This window comes from Rutidosis leptorrhynchoides, chromosome 5 (assembly GCF_046630445.1).
Source record: "Rutidosis leptorrhynchoides isolate AG116_Rl617_1_P2 chromosome 5, CSIRO_AGI_Rlap_v1, whole genome shotgun sequence".
NCBI lineage: Eukaryota > Viridiplantae > Streptophyta > Magnoliopsida > Asterales > Asteraceae > Rutidosis > Rutidosis leptorrhynchoides.
Window position 1 is genome coordinate 203,334,106 of NC_092337.1, and position 19,944 is coordinate 203,354,049.

Genomic DNA, 19,944 nt, shown 5'->3' on the forward strand with positions numbered 1-19,944 from the left:
TGCTGAAAATTCTGACCTACTCGCGCTTGAACCGTCGCCCGGTCAAATGACATCGAGTTAGGATCTGAAAATTGGACAGTGGTACGAGGACCCACATACGGAGCCTTGGACACTGACCACGCATCTTTTCAGTTTGTATAGCGGTCGTAGCAGCTGTCAGAAATCATCCTTTTGTTTCGATCTCTATTCTTATTGAAAACTTACTTTATCTTTTACGAATGATGATGATGATGATACTTAAGACTTAATTTATTCACTTTAAAACCTTTTGGGACAATATACTGACTTAGTAACCTTTGACTTAGGTTGAGGACCTTTCGGACCGACTTACTACTTGCATACTTTTCATATCGACTTTACTGCACATTCACTGTGAGTTATAGCTTCCCTTTTTACTTTACTAAATTTGGGACTGAGAATACATGCACTTTTTATGTTTTACTTACTTGACACGAGTACTTAAACTTTATATATGTGTGGGTTATATAACGGCATAAACATTCCCCTTAGTACGGTAACGTTTAATCATTGGTTTTTGAACCGGTGAACGCGAATATTAGATATGGATCCATAGGGTTTGACATCCCCACTCGGGCTAGTCGCGCTAGCATTTAACGGGTGTTTAATACATCGAGAACATGCGCACTCACCAAGTGTACTTTTAAGGGGTGATATTTATTTTACGTTAAGTTAGTTACTGGGTGCCCACGGATAAGCATATACTTTTCATACTGTTTTGAATACGAAATCTCGTGGTCTACGTTATATCGTTAATTACAAAAACTATAGCTCCCCAACATTCGTGTTGACTTTTTAGCATGTTTTATTCTCAGGTAACTAAGACGCTTATTGCTTCCGCTGTAATAGACTGCTATGTTAGACTTCCGCTGCATTGTTTAGAGATGTCTCAATCATGGAACTTTTATCCTGCATTCACAACTTATGTTATTTTTGAATAATGGCTTTGTAATGACCTTTGAGTCACGTACTTATGTTTATGCTTTCTATTCGTAGAAGCACGTTATCTTTTGTAAAATGTTATCTTTTCATGAATGCAAAACTGGTTTTTAAATAGCATATAGCGTTTGACCTTGTAATGATCCTGTTGTTGATGATTCGTACACGATGGTTTTGTACGGAGCATCACATTTGGTATCAGAGCATTGATTGTATGGATTTAGGTTGCATTAGTGTGTCTTGACCGAGTCGAGTAGGATTCACTAATAGGACTAATCTACAACTTGCTCGTTTACTTGTTTCTGCAGAACTGTTGCATGCTACTGCTTACTTTTACTGCTATGTTAACTTGCTATATGCTATTGCTCTCTTTACTGCATGCTACTATCTCGTTACTGCATGCTATGTCAGTAATACATATAGCAAGCACGTAATCAGGCACTACAGCATCCTAGCAGTATATAGCATGGCAATAGTATCAGTATCAAACAGAAGTAACATTGTTACTTCTGTTTGATACTGTTACTATTGCCATGCTATGTACTGCTAGGATGCTGTAGTGCCTGATTACATGCTTGCTATATGTCTTACTGACATGGAAAAAGTTTTTTTTTCCTTGTTCAGATGTCGACATGCCGCCCATGACCTTTGACTTCGAGAGTGACTCAGATACGTCTGCTACCCCGCCTACTATAGTTGCTGACTCACCGCTACCCTCTGGCGACTCTGGCGATTCGACTTCTGGAGATAGTAGATACGCACCTGACCTAATGGACATCTCAGATAGAGACGAGGATCCCGAGGAGATTCCAGCTCCACCCAGCCCTAGACTCCCGGGGCCACAGCATCATTCCGATGGTACTGTGATCCCTAGGGGAAACGGGGACGGTCCCTTCCGTAATGAGCGTGGACATTGGGTTAGACGCACCGCTGACGGACGAGTCATGCTGATTACACCTGGCAGATACCGGGCCATGACCACCGGCCAGACGCTTTCTCCTGCCCGTGAAGTACCTGCACTACCTTCAGACGATTCAGATGGTTCATCATCCGATGACACCAGCGAGGAGGATACCGAGGAGGATTCTGAGGAGGATCCCGAAGAGGAGCCCGTGCAGCCACCCTCTACCCCACCGAAGAAGCGGTACCGCTTCGATGGTACCGTTATTCCAGGGGTTAATGGAGGTAAGCCGTTCGTGAACGCACATGGACAGTTGATTAGGGTCACAGCCCGTAAGCGGGTTGTACCGTATCCTGCCGATCCATTTGTGCGTAAGGTCACCCGCTTCTGGACCATCTGCACCACCGGTGCCACCTGCACCACCTGCCACACCAGCATCTCCCACCTTCGAGGAACTGACGAGGGAAGTGCATGCCCTCCATGCTCGGGTAATTGAGCTCGAGGACCAGATGACCCACTTGATGGACATCATTTACCCACCCTCACCCTAGGACTATTGTATTAGATTTCTTTATGCATCCCGTTAGTAGTTTCCTGTTTTTCATTTATGTGTTGTACAAACCTCGTGCTGTTGTATGCAATTTTCTTAATATGAATGGAATTACTATTGTTTAAATTATTGTGCGGTGTTTACTTTAAGTTATTACATGCTGGTTTTTGTGCTACCTGCTACTAGTTTGTCATGCTTAGTTATCGTGTACTGTGTTGTTTCCATGTTGTTTACCGTATGCTGTGACGTTGTTGGTTAATGGATTTTGACGTAAGTCAGAATTTTTGTTTCGAAGATCGATGGAAAACGGAAGAGGTCCAAGAGAAATGCCTACCGCAGCACAAATTGAGGAGATGATAGCTGCTCGAGTAGTTGCAGCTATGGCGAATGCAAACGCACAAGCTCCACCGGACAACCAGAACATTCAGAATGGGTGCACTTATAAGGAATTTCAGAGTTGCAAGCCCCATAATTTCAGTGGAACAGAAGGGCCAGTTGGGCTGATGAGATGGTTTGAGAAGTTGGAATCTGTGTTCCGTGTGAGTAACTGCTCCGAAGTGAATAAGACTAAGTTCGCATCGTTCACGCTGTCGGATGGCGCTTTGACTTGGTGGAATACGTTCGCCCAGGCTCAGGGAATTGACGAAGCTTATGCAATACCCTGGGAGAAGTTTAAGAGGGCTATGATCGAGGAGTACTGCCCCAGAACTGAAATTCAGAAAATGGAAGCGGAGTTTTGGGAACTGAAAGTCGTAGGAAATGACCTTGATGGCTACAACCGAAGGTACTTGGAGTTAGCCTTGATGTGCCCCACAATGGTTACTCCTGAGTTCAAACGAATGGAACGATATCTGTGGGGACTCCCTAAGGACATTCAGGTAAATGTCACCTCTTCGAAACTAGCAAATGTCCCGAAAGCTTTGTGCATGGCGCACACGCTGATGAATCAAATTACCCGCCAAGAGCCAGACAAGTTGAAATCAGAATCTGGAGCTAGTAATGGGAAACGTAAGTGGGACGGAAGTAAGGGAAAAGGTTTTGACCAGAACCCAGCTAAGAGGCATGAGAACTTCAAGGAAAACAATGACTGGAGGACCCCAAGCCCCAACCCTAACTATAAAGGTAGCCTTCCTCAGTGTAAGAGATGCTACAAGCATCACACTAGATACTACAACGTAGTGTGTGAGAAGTGTAAAAGGACTGGACACATCGGCAGAGATTGTAAGATCACCGCCCCAGCTGTGAGGACAAATCTGAATAGGCCATGGAAGTGTTTTAAGTGCGGTCAGCAGGGCCACTTCAAGAATGAATGGCCTAACAAGAAGAAGGATGACGGGCCAGCACGTGGAAGAGTCTTCAACATGAACGCCAGAGATTCCCGTGAAGATCCTGACTTGGTTGCAGGTACATTCACTATCAATAACTGATAATGCTAAAAACGAACATATATTTCATAGCATTATACCTCAAGAAAGACAAGCTTTTAGTTGCAATTGTCCTATTTATAAGTGATATTCGTTTAAATAATAAAAGGTGAAGACAAAAGACAGATTCGACGAATTGAAGACGCAAACGACCAAAAAGCTCAAAAGTACAAAATACAATCAAAGAGGTTCCAATTATTGATAAGAAACATCTCACAATTACAAGAGTACAAGATTCAAAACGCAAAGTACAAGATATTAAATTGTACGCAAGGACGTTCAAAAATCTGGAACCGGGACCAGAGTCAACTCTCAACGCTCGACGCAATGGACTAAAAATTACAAGTTAACTATGTATATAAATATAATATAATATATAATTAATTATATAAATTATATATATATTATATTTATATATTAAAATCGTCGGCAAAGAAGATCCAAAAAGGGATGAGCTGTAAAAGCAAACTCCGCGACTTGCGGAGTTTGAAGGGCAAAAATACCGCGACTCGCGGAGCCCCAAATTCTGAAAATGCCTATAAAAGCTCGCGCATTCTGAACGTTTTATATATCCATATATCAATCTCTCTATCTAAACGTATATATATATATATATATATATATATATATATATATATATATATATATATATATATATATATATATATATATATAATTTTAATTTTAATTTTAATATTAATTCTAATAATAAGGGTATGTTAGCGCATATTGTAAGGGTGTAAGTCGAAATTCTGTCCATGTAACGCTACGCTATTTTTAATCATTGTAAGTTATGTTCAACCTTTTTAATTTAATGTCTCGTAGCTAAGTTATTATTATGCTTATTTAAATCGAAGTAATCATGATGTTAGGCTAAAAATACTAAAATTGGGTAATTGGGTTTTGTACCATAATTGGGGTTTGGATAAAAGAACGACACTTGTGGAAATTAGACTATGGGCTATTAATGGGCTTTATATTTGTTTAACTAAATGATAGTTTGTTAATTTTAATATAAAGATTTATAATTGGACGTCCCTATAAATAACCATATACACTCGATCGGACACGATGGGCGGGGTATTTATATGTACGAATAATCGTTCATTTAACCGGACACGGGAATGGATTAATAGTCTACGGAATTATTAAAACAGGGGTGAAATTATGTATAAGGACACTTGGCATAATTTATAACAAAGTATTAAAACCTTGGGTTACACTCAGTCGATAACCTGGTGTAATTATTAAACAAAGTATTAAAACCTTGTTACAGTTTAAGTCCCCAATTAGTTGGAATATTTGACTTCGGGTATAAGGATAATTTGACGAGGATACTCGCACTTTATATTTATGACTGATGGACTGTTATGGACAAAAACCAGACGGACATATTAAATAATCCAGGATAAAGGACAATTAACCCTTGGGCATAAAACTAAAATCAACACGTCAAACATCATGATTACGGAAGTTTAAATAAGCATAATTCTTTTATTTCATATTTAATTTCCTTTATTTTATATTTAATTGCACTTCTAATTATCATACTTTTATTTATTGTTATTGTATTTAATTGCACTTTTAATTATCGTACTTTTTAATTATCGCACTTTTATATTATCGCACTTTCATTTATCGCAATTTCATTATCGTTATTTACTTTACGCTTTAAATTAAGTCTTGTATTTATTTTTAATATTTTACATTAGGTTTTAACTGCGACTAAAGTTTTAAAATCGACAAACCGGTCATTAAACGGTAAAAACCCCCTTTTATAATAATAATATTACTTATATATATATTTGTATTTTTATAAATTAAACTAATATAGCGTTAAGCTTTGTTTAAAGATTTTCCCTGTGGAACGAATCGGACTTACTAAAAACTACACTACTGTACGATTAGGTACACTGCCTATAAGTGTTGTAGCAAGGTTTAAGCATATCCATTCTATAAATAAATAAATATCTTGTGTAAAATTTTATCGTATTTAATAGTTTTTCCTAGTAAAATATAAGCTATTTCATATACACCTCGCATAACATCAATAACCTAGTAGCTTCTGTCTTGTTTGATACTTGTGCCGTAAGGAGTTATGCATGTAGACACTTTTTCCCCAAGATAGATTGGTCATTAGTTCCTTTGGAGGAGAGTCATCTTGTTGAGGTAGCCAATGGAAAATTTGAGAAAATTGACCAAATTGGGCGAGGAGGTATAATAAACTTAGCTGGTGTGAATTTCGAGATTGATTTGATACCCATTAAGTTGGGGAGCTTTGATGTGATAGTCGGAATGGACTGGTTGTCCAAGGTGAAAGAAGAAGTTATCTGTGGTGAGAAGATTCTTCGTATACCTCGTGAAGATGGTGAGCCATTAATTGTTTACGGGGATAGATGTAGCCCGAAGCTGAAACTTATTAGTTGCATGAAGGCACAAAAGGTCATGAGAAAAGGGAATTTTGCTATTTTAGCACAAGTGAAGAAGCTAGACACTGAGGAGAAAAGCGTGGATGATGTGCGAATTGTGAACGAATTTCCCGACGTCTTTCCAGAAGAGTTGCCAGTATTACCCCCACCGCGATCAGTGGAGTTCCAGATCAACTAGTGCCAGGAGCTACACCTGTAGCGCGCGCACCTTATCGACTTGCACCTTCCGAACTTCAAGAGTTGCAGAGTCAACTACAGGAATTGCTAGACCGTGGATTTATTCGACCGAGTTCATCGCCTTGTGGAGCACCTGTTTTGTTCGTGAAAAAGAAGGACGGATCTTTCCGCATGTGTATCGATTATCGTGAACTAAACAAGTTGATGATCAAGAATCGGTATCCCCTTCCCAGGATTGAAGATCTTTTCAACCAGCTGCAAGGATCCAGCGTTTACTCCAAGATCGATTTGCAATCGGGTTATCACCAGTTGAGGGTGAAGGAGAGCGATGTACTGAAGACTGCATTCTGAACTCGTTATGGTCACTATAAGTTTTTGATGATGCCATTCGGTTTAACTAATGCACCTGCCGTGTTTATGGATCTCATGAATCGCGTATGCAAGCCATACCTAGACAAATTCGTTATTGTCTTCATAGATGATATCCTAATCTATTCCAAAAGCGAAGAAGAATATGAGCAACATCTTCGACTCCTGCTAGAAGTTTTGAGGAAGGAGCAACTCTATGCCAAATTCTCCAAGTATGAATTCTGATTGAAGGAGGTTCAATTTCTTGGCCACGTTGTTAGTAGCCAAGGTATCAAAGTTGATCACGCAAAAATCGAAGCCATCAGTAAGTGGTAAACCCCCACTACTCCTACTCATATCCGCCAATTTTTAGGCCTCGCCGCTTACTATCGTAGATTCATCTAAGGTATCTCTTTGATGGCGCATCCTTTGACCGCGTTAACTCACAAGGGGAAGAAGTTAGTTTGGGAAACCGAACAAGAGTCGGCATTCCAAACCCTGAAGCAGAAGTTAACCAAAGCACCTATGTTATCCCTTCCCGAAGGCAGTGCTGACTTCGTTGTGTACTTTGATGCCTCCCGACAAGGTTTTGAGTGTGTATTGATGCAACGGAAGAAGGTTATTTCTTACGCCTCCTGACAACTGAAGATTCACGAGTGAAACTACACTACTCATGATCTTGAGCTTGGAGCCGTTGTCTTTGCACTTAAACTATGGAGACACTATCTGTATGGAACCAAGAGCACTATCTTCACCGATCATAAAAGCCTCCAACACATATTCGATCAGAAACAACTGAACATGCGACAGCGACGGTGGATTGAGACGTTGAACGATTATGATTGTGAACTTCGTTACCATCCTGGTAAGGCAAATGTTGTAGCCGATGCCTTGAGCCGAAAGAAGAGAATGGTACCTCTTCATGTCCGCACCTTGAATGTCACCATTCACACGAATCTCAATAGCCAAATCCGTGTAGCCCAAGAGGAAGCTCTCAAAGAGGAGAATATCTCTCAGGAACATTTAAACATTCTCGTTTCTCGATTCAAGGTTAAGGAGACTGGACTCTGATATTTTGCCAGAAGAATTTAGGTGCCTAGTTATGGGGATTTACGAAGCCTAATTCAAGACGAATCCCACAAGACAAGGTATTCGATTCATCCAGGAGCAGGTAAGATGTACCATGACCTCAAGGAGCAATATTGGTGGCCAAACCTCAAGAAGGATGTTGCGACTTACGTCGGAAAGTGTTTAACTTGTTCTAAGATCAAATCCGAACATCGGAGGCCATCCGGGTTACTTCAGCAACCCGAAATCCCGCAATAGAAGTGGGAAGGAATAACGATGGAGTTCATCACGAAGCTACTGAAGACGGTAGGTGGTTATGATACCATCTGGGTTATTATTGACCGTCTTACCATATCTGCTCACTTCCTAGCCATAAAGGAAACCGATACAATGGAAAGACTGGCGCAACTATACATAAAGGAAATTATATCTCGTCACGGAGTACCCTTATTGATTATTTCAGACCGAGATGCCCGTTTCGCTTCTAGATTTTGGCGTTCTTTGCAAGAAGCTTTGGGAATACATTTAGATATGAGTACCGCGTATCACCCGCAAACTGACGGACAAAGCGAATGCACGATTCAAACCTTGGAGGACATGTTACGAGCTTGTATTATTGATTTCGGGAAAGCTTGGGAAAAGAATTTGCCTCTAGCCAAATTCTCCTACAACAATAGTTACCATTCGAGCATTAAGGCCGCACCTTTCTAAGCTTTGTAAGGCCGCAAGTGCCGTTCTCCTATCTGTTGGGCCGAAGTAGGTGAAAATAAAATCACCGGACCCGAACTCGTTAATGAAACAACCGAGAAGATTGTTCAAATTCAAGCAAGGCTCAAGACTGCCCGTGATCGCCAAAAGAGCTATGCCAACCTTAAACGTAAAGATCGCGAATTCCAAGTAGGTGACCGCGTAATGTTGAAAATCGCACCTTGGAAAGGTGTAATCCGTTTAGGAAAGCGTGGGAAGCTAAATCCGCAATATATTGGTCCTTTTGAAGTCTTGGAGCGTGTTGGACCCGTTGCTTACCGTTTGGATCTTCCGACTCAGTTGAGCGCAGTTCATCCCACTTTCCACGTGTCGAATCTAAAGAAATGTCTCGCTGAACCAGAACTTGTCATACCTCTTGAGGAGCTTACAATTGATGACAAACTACACTTCGTGGAAGATCCTGTTGAAATCATGGACCGTGAGGTCAAAACCTTGAAACGCAACAAGATTCCAATCGTCCGAGTCCGTTGTAATGATAAACGAGGACCAGAGTTTACTTGGGAACGAGAGGATCAGATGATGAAGAAGTACCCTCACCTCTTCACAACTCTACCGTCTACCTCAGCTTAAAATTCCAGGACGAAATTTTCTTTAACAGGTGGGTAATGTAACGACCCGACTTTTTCGACTTATATTTTTGCTTGTTACTTTCACGAAACTGCGTATTTGTGCGTACTGTGTTAGATTATATTCTGGGATCTTATTTCATGTTGATTACTTTCGTTTATATTTTAGAACGTGTTATTAAGTACTTGGTTACTTAACTTGATCCTCGAATGCTTTTATGACCGTTAGTGTCACTTGACGTTTAGAACGAGCTATGTATCTTGATACACGTTTAATTTTGTCATAATTGGAATATTATGACTACGTAATACTAATTGTTATTTTCTAATGACAATTACTTGGCTTTTTGGTTGCTTAATTACGCTTAGTAATTGACTTATGCTCACTAGTTAGTCTTGTTGGACTTCTACCTTATTAGACTTAAGCCCATCCTACTCTAGCTAATGGACTCTTAAATTAGCCCAACTTTAATAAGTTTATGACCCATATAAATGTAAGACAAAAAGCCATTAATATGAGCTAACATACTAGCATTTTTGTTAACCATTATCACAAATGTTGCATGGGATCCTAACAATAAGCACCACCTTTAGACCACCACTAATCAAAAAGCAAAAAGTTATCCCCCTTATCCCTCATGCAAACCTACGGTGTCATAACCCGACCTTAACCATAAGGACGAATACAATAACATATGATTTCATCGCGAGGTATTGACCTCTATATGCGACATTTTTCAAAAACTGCATTCGTTTTTACAATACAAACCATAGCTTTTATTACAAATACAAGGTTTAAACAACTTAATAATGATTATCGTTTAGCGATAATCTTAGACTTACAAACTTTACATGTGATAATAACAATACGACCTCCAACATATTTTACATTACAAATCCTCCGATATGCAGTTTTATTTTTGACACAAATATGCATACTCAAGATCTTGCTTAAATTCAACATGTTGCAGCGGAAGCTTTTATTTATCACCTGAGAATAAACATGCTTAAAATGTCAACATAAAGTTGGTGAGATATAGGTTTAATGCCGGCAGCATTATAAATATAGACCACAAGATTTCATATATAAACGTTTTAATAAAAATATTCTAAGTTGTTGAGCACTTGATAACCATACTTAACATTTAATCAACGTCGCATATTCCCTTTATTATGAAATCTTACTACACCGTACCAAGTGTAGTCACCGAAACGAAGTACTGTGCAACCGTTGAATACTGGTCGTCCAGTCCGGTTGGGGTTGTCAGGCCCGATAGATCTATCAACAGGATTCACGTTTACAATACCTCATGTAAATAATAGTTACCAAGTTACAGGGAAGTATGCCAGTGGTACAACTCAACGTAGAATATATATTTTTAATCACTTGTGTCCATAACGTAAATCATAAAATGCATGTATTATCATCCCGAAATATTTAGAGTTTAAAAGTGGGACTATATACTCACCTTTGTCCTGAAGGTATTTAACCCGACTTGGTCTCCGATAGATATCACGAACCTAACCATATATATAATATATCAACATATTTTCTTTTTAAGTAATCGTTACATATATATCAATGTATTTTCTTTTTAAGTAATCGTTTACAATACCTCTTGATGTTCTAAGTGTTCTTCACCATCTTCATCAAAATATACATCAATCTAGCTCATAAATCTAACCTTTGATCAACCTACAAAACAACTACTCCAGAACACTTCAATAACACTTTCAAGTTTGTAAGATTACTTCCAAGCTTTCAAATCCATTCCAAGTAATCATCCAAGATTAAGAAACCTTTGTTATTTACAGTAGGTTATCTTTTTAAATCAAGGTAATAATCATATTCAAGCTTTGATTCGATTTCTATAACTATAACTATCTTAATTCAAGTAGTAATCTTACTTGAACTTGTTTTCATGTCATGATTCTACTTCAAGAACTTCCAAGCCATCAAAGATCCTTTGAAGCTCAAGTTAACTTTTCATCATTTCTAGTATGTTTACCTACTATACTTGAGGTAGTAACGATGTTCATAACATCATTAAAATTCATATATATATATATATATATATATATATATATATATATATATATATATACTTTTAATACTTTTAATATTTTCTTAGTCCGTAGTTAGCAGTCCGATGTTAGTGGTCCACAATTAGTTGCTTAAATAAAATAAATAAAGACCCCATCGTATTCGTATTGATCAGAATTAATCTCGACCCATGGTACCATGTTGTCAAGTGACGTGTTGCGTACATAAAGTACTGTGTTGTCAAATGACGTGTTACGTACAATCATGAGGTCTTATGATTAATCTTCTCGTGTTGTTTACGGGTGGTCCTGAAATATATAAAATCAAATCATAAGTAAATATATATTAAATATTATGTTAATTAGCCAAGATATGATTAATCCGATTTTGTCATAATATGATATATTACAGGTCTTGAAGTGTTTTTAAAAATCAAATTAGAAGGATCTATTTAGTTTGCGAACAAGTTTGAAATCACTCAAACTATGTTCTTGTTGTTAAAATTTTACAACACAAAATAAGATAGCTATATAAATATGAATCGAATAAGGTTATGAATAAGGTTACTACCTCAAGTTACTTGGACAAAGCTACTGGAAAAGGTAAGAAAAATCTTGGAATCAAAAGAGTGGTGGAGTGGGATTGAAAGATTGGAAGTAATCTCCTTGAAATCGGATGATTATATTGATACGTTCTTGAGTAGGTAAATGAAGAGAGATTAGGGAGTGAATTAACTTGAAAGAAAATTGGAAATGAAATTGTATGTGTGTGTGTGCAAAATAGCATGATTATGGGATGGATATATAGGAGATTTAGTTTGTTTTCTTGCACAAAAGTCACACATGAGGTTAAATGGCTGGTTCCCACATGTAACATCATGTCTAGTGGCTGATCATTGAAGTTTATTGTTGGTATATACTAATAGTAAATACGTATAGAAACTGGGTATGATACGGTTACATATAATCTAGATATACTTGTAGAAATTTTGAGGAATCGGAACGAGAATTCAAATATGGACGGGTTTATAACTGTAAAAGAGGCTCAAAACTGGGCTTTTATTTTTGGGTCAAACCGGGCCAAAATAAAATTTTAAGACATTTTTAATAAAGCAATGTTAGCCCAAAAAAAAAAATTTCCAAGCTGACCTGTCAGCTCGACCCCAGCCAGGGGCTCTGCCCCTTGGACCCCGCCAGGGGCTGCCACCCCTTGGACCCCGCCAGGGGGCGCTGCCCCCGAACCCCCGTCATAATCAAGATAAGTTCAAACAAGTGTGCACTCCACACTTTCCCAAACTTGTTCGATATTTATCAAGATTATTTTGGTTACAAATTAATCCCATTACACTTAAACCATATTGGTGACATAGATCACCAACACATTATAGATTGTAAGTATATATGTCAAAGAACGTTACATATAGTTATCGTTTTGAAAACTTAAGTTAGTGGTCTCAAAGTATACTTATAACTCATTGTTGTTAGTTCACAATGAAATGTTAAACCATCCTTAAATCATGTTAAATATGTATAGATATGTACATATACATAATCGTATAATTATCGTGTGTTATATAGTTCGTGATATCATCGGTCAAATTGGACGGTCAAACGTTGTGTGAAACTCTTTTCAAAAACATAAGTCTCAACAGTTTGGATTGATTATCATGTTGGTAAGGTTTATTTTATGTAAATATTAATCTCATAAGTATAAAACGATCGGAAAAATCTGGGTCGTTACAGTACCTACCCGTTAAATAAATTTCGTCCCGAAATTTTAAAGTTGTACCTATTTTGCGTTGTCGGGAAACAAATGTGGATACTTTTGTTTCATCTGATCCTCTCGTTCCCAAGTAAACTCGGGACCCCTTCGAGCATTCCAACGAACCTTGACGATTGGTATGTTGCTCTGCTTGAGTTTTTTAACTTCACGGTCCATGATTTCGACTGGTTCTTCTATGAATTGTAGTTTCTCGTCGACTTGGATTTCTTCAAGAGGAATGGTGAGATCTTCCTTTACAAGACATTTCTTGAGGTTCGAGACGTGAAATGAATTATGTACCCCGGCGAATTGTTGTGGTAACTCGAGTCGATAAGCTACCGGTCCGATGCGTTCGATGATCTTGAACGGGCCTACATACCTTGGGTTCAGTTTACCCCTTTTTCCAAAACGTATTACACCTTTCCAAGGTGACACCTTTAGCATAACCATGTCACCAATCTGAAATTCTAATGGTTTCCTTCTGACATCCGCGTAGCTCTTTTGGCCACTACGGGCTGTTTTCAATCTCTCCTTGATTTGCACTATCTTCTCAGTAGTTTCATGGATGATCTCGGGACCAGTTAATTGTCGATCTCCTACTTCATTCCAACAGATAGGGGATCTACACTTCCTTCCATACAGTGCTTCGAATGGTGCAGCTTTAATGCTCGCATGATAACTATTATTATACGAGAATTCTGCTAATGGTAGATATTTATCCCATCCGTTTCCAAAATCGATCACACATGCCCTGAGCATGTCTTCAAGAGTCTGAATTGTTCTTTCACCCTGCCCGTCAGTTTGCGGATGATATGCGGTGCTCATATCCAAACGGGTTCCCAGGGCCTCCTGTAGTGATTGGCAAAATTTTGATGTAAATCTACTATCACGATCGGATATAATGGAAATAGGTATTCCATGCCTTGAAACAATTTCCTTTATGTACAGTCGTAATAGTTTCTCCATTCTATCTGTTTCCTTTATAGGCAAGAAATGTGCAGATTTGGTGAGACGATCAACTATTACCCAAATGGTGTCATAACCCCATACAGCCTTAGGTAACTTTGTGATGAAATCCATGGTAATACCATCCCATTTCCATTCTGGGATTTCTGGTTTTTAAAGTAACCCTGACGGCTTCTGGTGTTCTGATTTAACTTTAGAACAAGTTAAACATTCCCCAACATACGTTGCAACGTCTGTCTTTAAATTAGGCCACCAATAATGCGTCTTAAGATCTTGGTACATCTTTCCAACTCCAGGATGTATCGAGTATCTTGTCTTGTGCGCCTCATTCAATATCAACTTCCTTAATCCACCTAACTTCGGTACCCAAATACGGTTTGAAAAATATTGAATTCCGTCTTCTCGTATAACGAGTTGCTTCTCATACTTCTTCATTATTTCATTTCCTATGTTTTCTTTAGTAAGAGCTTCTCGTTGAGCCTCTTTGATTTGTGAGTTGAGATTCATGCGAATTTTTATGTTCATCGCTCGTACTCGAATTGGTTCTCGTTCCTTTCTGCTTAAAGCGTCGGCCACTACATTCGCTTTCCTGGGATGATAGCGAATCTCACAATTGTAGTCGTTTATCAGCTCGACCCACCTACGTTGCCTCATGTTCAGCTGTTTCTGATCGAAAATATGTTGAAGGCTTTTATGATCAGTAAACACAGTGCATTTAACTCCATATAAATAGTGTCTCCATATCTTCAATGCAAACACTACTGCCCCCAATTCTAGATCATGCGTCGTATAATTCCGCTCATAAATCTTCAATTGTCGGGATGCGTATGCAATAACTTTCTTTCGTTGCATAAGAACGCAACCAAAACCTTGTCGCGAAGCGTCACAATATATCTCAAAATCATCGTTCCCTTCAGGTAACGATAAAATAGGTGCCATGGTCAACTTCTTCTTGAGTAATTGAAATGCACTCTCCTGCTCAGAGGTCCATTCGTACTTCTTCCCTTTTTGTGTTAACGCTGTCAATGGTTTAGCTATTCGGGAAAAATCTTGAATAAACCTTCTATAATAACCAGCTAAACCCAAAAATTGGCATATCTGCGTTGGTGTCTTAGGAGTCTCCCATTTTTCAATGGCCTCAATTTTAGCTGGGTCAACCTGAATTCCTTTGCTACTAACAACATGACCAAGAAATTGCACTTCTTTTAACCAAAACGCACACTTAGAAAATTTGGCGTATAATTGTTCTTTTCTTAACAATTCTAATACCAATCTTAAATGCTGCTCATGCTCTTGCTCACTCTTGGAATGGATAAGAATATCGTCAATGAAAACGATAACAAACTTATCTAAATACAGACTACAAACTCGATTCATGAGGTCCATGAATACAGCTGGCGCATTAGTCAACCCAAACGGCATGACCAAAAATTCATAATGACCGTAGCGTGTTCGAAAAGCAGTTTTCGGAATATCTTCTTCTTTGACGCGTAGTTGATGATAGCCCGACCTTAGGTCGATTTTCGAGTAAACACATGATCCTTGCAATTGATCAAATAAGTCATCAATTCTCGGTAGTGGATATCGATTCTTGATAGTTAACTTATTTAATTCACGATAATCTATACACATTCGGAAAGATCCATCTTTCTTCTTGACGAATAAAATCGGAGCTCCCCACGGTGAAGTGCTCGGTCGAATGAAACCACGATCCAGTAATTCTTGTAACTGGCTTTGTAACTCTTTCATCTCAGATGGTGCAAGTCTATATGGAGCACGAGCCACTGGTGCAGCTCCTGGTACTAGATCTATTTGAAATTCTACAGATCTAAATGGAGGTAATCCCGGCAACTCTTCCGAAAATACTTCAGGAAAATCTCTTGCCACAGGCACGTCGTTGATGCTCTTCACTTTTTCCTTCGTTTCGACTTTATTAACATGTGCTAGGATAGCATAGCACCCTTTCTTCAAGCACTTTTGAGCTTTCAAACAACTAATGAGTTTTAGCTTTGAGTTACCCTTCTCTCCATAAATCATTAATGGCGTTCTATCCTTACGAGGAATGCGAATTGCCTTCTTGGCGCACACAACTTCAGCTCCTATTTTGGACATCCAGTCCATGCCAACTATTACATCAAAACTTCCTAATTCTACGGGTATCAAATCAATCTTAAATGTTTCTTCGGCTAAATTTATTTTACAATCACGGAAAATTTTATCGGCTTTAATTAGTTTACCATTAGCTAACTCAATCATGTACTTAGCATCTAAAGGTAATGATGAACAATTCACTTTAGCATGAAAGTCTCTACACACTTAACTTCTATCGGCACCAGTATCAAATATAATAGATGCGGATAAGTTATTAATGGTAAACGTACCAGTAACAAGCTCCGGGTCTTCATACGCCTCTCTAGCATTAATAACAAATGCTCTTCCACGTGCAGATCCGTTATTCTTCTCTGGATTTGGGCACTGACTCTTATAATGACCCTGTTTCCCACACCCATAACAAGTAATAGTGGCCAAGGCAGTTCTATTTGCATTGGTGGCAGGAGTCTTGGTACCGTTTGTATTTGTAGCGGGAACCCTACAATCTTCAGCAAGATAACCTTTTCGATTACAGTTGTTGCACACCACATTACAATAACCAGAGTGATGTTTGTGGCATCTGTTACATAAAGGATTTCGTCCTTTGTAACCTGAGTTTGAACTGCTACCCGCACCTTGCGTGGTTTCTTGTTTCTTGTTGGATTGTTGATGATTACCTTCCCACTTTCTTTTATTTCCCGATGTCTTGACATCGGTGTTCTTATCCAGAATAATCTGGTCCATCAACTTGTTCGCCATGGTGATAGCTTCATGAATAGTCTTGGGTTTGGATGCTGTAACATTTTCCTTGACCTTTTTAGGCAAACCGTCTTTGTACAGTTCAATCTTTCGTTCTTCGGTTGGTACCAATTCGGGACATAGCAAAGCTAATTCCATGAATCGCTGATTGTAGTTGGTGAGTTCAGTACCAACAACTTTCAGGCTTCGTAATTCAGCTTCCAACTTCCTAACCTCGTTCCTTGGACAATATTTGTTGATTAGCATTGTTTTGAATTCTTCCCAAGGAGTATCATAAGCTACATCTCCTCCTACGGCCTTCACATAGTTTTTCCACCACGTGAGTGCACTATCTTGTAGGGTGCACGATGCATACTTGGTCATGTCCTTCTCAATACAACCACTGATTTTAAGCACAGACTCAATCTTTTCGATCCACCGGGTTAAACCAACCGGTCCTTCTGTTCCACTGAATGATGAGGGCTTGCAACCTTGAAAAGTTTTGTAAGTGCACCCCACACGAAGATTTGGGTTAACTGCGGCACCTCTTGCAGCCTCGACCCATAACATTCTGTCGTTCACTCGCTGATTGATGAGTTCCTGGATTTCTTGTTCCGTCATTCGGTTCAATCGCGCCATAATCTTCAACGAGAATGAAAAAAAATAATTATTCACATGGAATATTATAGATGTAGTATGTATTTACAGTACATCGTAGCTTATTAATAATATGAACCAGTTATTATTATAAAAGCCTTTTCTTCTTATTAGCGTTTTATAATTATATCTAGGGTAGTACCTACCCGTTAAAGTTCATACTTAATAGCTTAGTACGAAAATCAATTACTACACCCAAATAATACTTAACCATGGAAAATTATTGCATTTCACACTTCACTATTTTACATATGCTTATCTTACATCAAACATTAAGCAAACCACACTAGTAATATTATACAAAACATTATATGATCCCATGGTTTAAAACAACAGTGCATCATTTAACCCAAAGCGTTTGTGTTCAAAGAAATCGCTTAAAGGTTATCCTGGTTGTCTCCCTACGTTTTGGCTGAGGAACCGAAGAACTGGATGTCGGGGTAGAACTAATAGGAATAGCGGGAATAGGTGTGGAAGTATCTGGTGGAGTTGGTGCCACAACATCCTCTCTAGACTCGGGATTTGGATTTTCCATTTCAGTAGCTTTTCGTTTCTTTCCTCGTTCGAACTTGTCTTTCGTAATTTCCTGTATTTCTTCCTCCTCGGGATCACTTTCTGGTTCATCTTCAATTGATTCATCCGGAACTTGTGAGTCTTCCCCAAAGGTGTCGTTTTCATCATCGGATAGGTTAATGACTGGAACACCATCTGAAGATTCTGGTTCGGAGTCGCTGAATGTGATAATAAGTTCTAAGCCAGACATCTATCACATAACAACTAGCACGTTAATACCACATAATATTTACATATTAATTTTTAACCAACAAGGATAAGCAATAGTTTTCGAAATCAAACACGGTCAAAGTCCAGACTCACTAATGCATCCTAACAAACTCGATAAGACACACTAATGCAAATTTTCTGGTTCTCTAAGACCAACGCTCTGATACCACATGTCATAACCCGACCTTAACCATAAGGACGAATACAATAACATATGATTTCCTCGTGAGGTATTGACCTCTATATGCGACATTTTTCAAAAACTGCATTCGTTTTTACAATACAAACCATAGCTTTTATTACAAATACAAGGTTTAAACAATTTAATAATGATTATCGTTTAGCGATAATCTTAGACTTACAAACTTTACATGTGATAATAACAATATGACCTCCAACATATTTTACATTACAAATCCTCCGATATGCAGTTTTATTTTTGACACAAATATGCATACTCAAGATCTTGCTTAAATTCAACATGTTGCAGCGAAAGCTTTTAGTTATCACCTGAGAATAAACATGCTTAAAACGTCAACATAAAGTTGGTGAGATATAGGTTTAATGCCAGCAGCATTATAAATATAGACCACAAGATTTCATATATAAACGTTTTAATAAAAATATTCTAAGTTGTTGAGCACTTGATAACCATACTTAACATTTAATCAACGTCGCATATTCCCTTTATTATGAAATCTTACTACACTGTACCAAGTGTAGTCACCGAAACGAAGTACTGTGCAACCGTTGAATACTGGTCGTCCAGTCCGGTTGGGGTTGTCAGGCCCGATAGATCTATCAACAGGATTCGCGTTTACAATACCTCATGTAAATAATAGTTACCAAGTTACAGGGAAGTATGCCAGTGGTACAACTCAACGTAGAATATATAGTTTTAATCACTTGTGTCCATAACGTAAATCATAAAATGCATGTATTCTCATCCCGAAATATTTAGAGTTTAAAAGTGGGACTATATACTCACCTTTGTCTTGAAGGTATTTAACCCGACTTAGTCTCCGATAGATATCACGAACCTAACCATATATATAATATATCAACATATTTTCTTTTTAAGTAATCGTTATATATATATATATATATATATATATATATATATATATATATATATATATATATATATATATATATATATATATATATATATATATATATATATATATATATATATATATATATATATATATATATATATATACTTTTAATATTTTCTTAGTCCGTAGTTAGCAGTCCGATGTTAGTGGTCCACAATTAGTTGCTTAAATAAAATAAATAAAGACCCCATCATATTCGTATTGATCAGAATTAATCTCGACCCATGGTACCATGTTGTCAAGTGACGTGTTGCGTACATAAAGTACCGTGTTGTCAAATGACGTGTTGCGTACAATCATGAGGTCTTATGATTAATCTTCTCGTGTTGTTTACGGGTGGTCCTGAAATATATAAAATCAAATCATAAGTAAATATATATTAAATATTATGTTAATTAGCCAAGATATGATTAATCCGATTTTGTCATAATATGATATATTACAGGTCTTGAAGTGTTTTTAAAAATCAAATTAGAAGGATCTATTTAGTTTGCGAACAAGTTTGAAATCACTCAAACTATGTTCTTGTTGTTAAAATTTTACAACACAAAATAAGATAGCTATATAAATATGAATCGAATAAGGTTATGAATAAGGT